General features: G+C 52.0%; 1 protein-coding gene across 1 annotated transcript in view; it reads right to left on the bottom strand.

The window, feature by feature from the left end:
- Positions 1-2,475, bottom strand: part of ZDHHC12 (zinc finger, DHHC-type containing 12) — a 590,635-nt gene that overhangs the window by 278,410 nt on the left and 309,750 nt on the right. The window lies entirely within an intron of this gene.

Below are 2,475 nucleotides of genomic sequence, written 5' to 3'. Positions count from 1 at the left end.
AAGATGCATGGACGGGGCTGCCCTCGTTATGCGACCCTGCTCCGCGGGAGGGGTGCCCCGTGGGCTGGGCCTGCTGGACCCCATCCCCAGCTGCCTCCACGCCCGGCCCCCCCCCGTACCCCCACTCCTCCCTCCCTCTGGGAGGCCGGCCTCGGGAGTTTCGGTGGCTGAGAATTTATTGAGAGAAACTGCTCTCGGTCGCCTAAACCACTAATTTAAAAAGGCTGGTTGTGCAAGGAGATGCGTCTCTCCCTGGCATCACCATCTGTGGCTTTTATTTGCACCGTGGCCTCTTTCAAGTTCACTCGAATAGCTGGGGGTGGAGGTGCTAGGGATAGAGGCCTGCAACCTGGAGAACGGTGGCGGTGGGGGGGGGGGGGGGGGGGGGGGGGGGGGGTGTGTGCTGCTGACAGCCCTCACCCCCACCTTGAGCTAAGAAGACTTTTAAAATTATATCAGGAGCAAATAGGTTAGCCAAACACACAGCTAGGGTTTGGAAAGCATCTGCTATTCCTTCCACCCTCTTACATTTTGTGATCCCTGGGAAGGTCTCAGAAATGTTCAAGATCAAGAGTCCCTCCCCTACAAGCCGCCCACCCCTGAAAAAAAACAAAAAGAAAAAAAACAAAGATGAATAAAGACCTGGGTGTGGTCTCCTAGGGCATGCAACCAGACATTACTTTGTTTAACACAAAACTTCTGTGCCTGTGCCGTTAGAACAGGGGTGGGGAACCTTTTTCCTGTTGAGGGCCACTGGATGTTTAGAACATCATTTAAGGCAGTGGTTCTCAACCTGTGGGTCGCGACCCCTTTGGCAGTCGAACGACCCATTCACAGGGGTCGCCTAAGACCATCCTGCATATCAGATATTTACATTACGATTCATAACAGTAGCAACATTACAGTTATGAAGTAGCAACAAAAATAATTTTATGGTTGGGTCACAACATGAGGAACTGTGTTTAAAGGGCCGGAAGGGTGAGAACCACTGATGGGGCCATACACATTTATCAGCTTAAAAATTAGCCTGCTCTGTGTGGCCAAACATTTAATTAACTCACCCCTGATGGCTAGGCAGGGCCGGACCAAATGATTTCCGGGACCTTAATATGGTCCCCCGGCTGAGTGTCCCCCCGCCCCCCTCCAGCTGCCTCAGAAGTTCTGGTAATGGCATCGGGAGATAGAAGGCATTCTCAATAAGAATTCCCCGTGAGACGTGTCCCTGAAGACGGGTGGTGGGTGAGGGCGAGAACCTGTGCATGAACGAGATGAAGGCCCGGGAGGTCAGCGATGGCTGGAGGATCCAGGCTCCCGGCCTGTGGCCCTTCTCGGAAGTTTGAAGCAGGGCGTTTTGGGACAAGTAGAGCGAACTACTTCTCTCGGTGTAGTGTGAACACCTGGGCTTCTGGAGGCACACAGACCTCGCTCTGCTGGCAAGTCCCAGCTCCTGTGAGCCTGTTCCCTTATTTCTTAAACCTGAGGCTCACCTGCGTAGGGCCGCCGTGTGTGTCCACAGAGGATGTGGGCAGCGCATGGGACATGGCAGTTAAGTCAGTGTGGGTTCCTGTGATCCTTCTCAAAGGTGGTACAAGTTGAACAGGTGGACTGGTTCCCAAATGGTAGATGATGCTACATTACACTTTCGGGGCGAGGGGGGGGGGCGGTTAGGAACATCTCTAACACTTTGTTTGTTTCCATCTATACTGAGAGGTTTTAGGGGATCCAACTGTCCGGTGGTCCCTTTGTCAGAGGCAGAACCTTGAGGCTGGAGAGACTGTGGGCCTGACTTCATTTGTCGCAGTCCTGTGTCGGAAGGCTTGCTTTTCTGACTTGGGATTTTGTGTTCTGGCAACTTGTGTGTTGCATCAGTGATTTGTTGCAATGCTTCCTATAGGGTAACCTTTCCCCTGGTAACAGGGCCTGGCCTGGAGGTTTTCCTCTCCGTGAAACAATGTTGGGGACTGACCCTTGCAGGGAACAGTTCTCCAGTGTACAGAAGGGCTCTGTTCCCAAATATCATTGCAAGTTGATTATTTGGAACGTGGAGCACATTTTCCCATAGAGACAATGTGGTTAGGTTACTAGCCTGACCTACAAAGCTTTCTATTTGGCATCTTAGAGTAGCAATTCACTAATCGGAGGGGGTCTCAATGTTGGGTCCTGGGAACAGGGCTTGCAGAACAGGTGGGAGAAGGAAGAGAGTTTCTGGTCTCTTTCTTGGGCCCTGGTTTGAATTCGGATTAGGTAGAGGTTTGCTTTGCTCTTGTCTCAGGTTCCCTAGCCTACTCCTTAGGTCCCCTGGGCTTCTCCCTCAACAACTGATACCTTGTTTTCCTTGCAGAGAAAGGGAAGTCAGGAGGCCAGTGGGTTTGGTTTAATACTCTGTCCTGGGAGTCTGTGTCTGGTTTACACTGGGGCTTGGGTGTTGGAGTCTTGGTTTAAAAGTGTGTGTGTGTTGGGAAGGGTTTCTGTTTA

Source organism: Myotis brandtii, unplaced genomic scaffold (assembly GCF_000412655.1).
Source record: "Myotis brandtii unplaced genomic scaffold, ASM41265v1 scaffold68, whole genome shotgun sequence".
NCBI classification, from domain to species: Eukaryota; Metazoa; Chordata; class Mammalia; order Chiroptera; family Vespertilionidae; genus Myotis; species Myotis brandtii.
The sequence above is the reverse complement of the archived record's forward strand: the minus strand, read 5'-3'. Positions and strand labels throughout refer to the sequence as shown.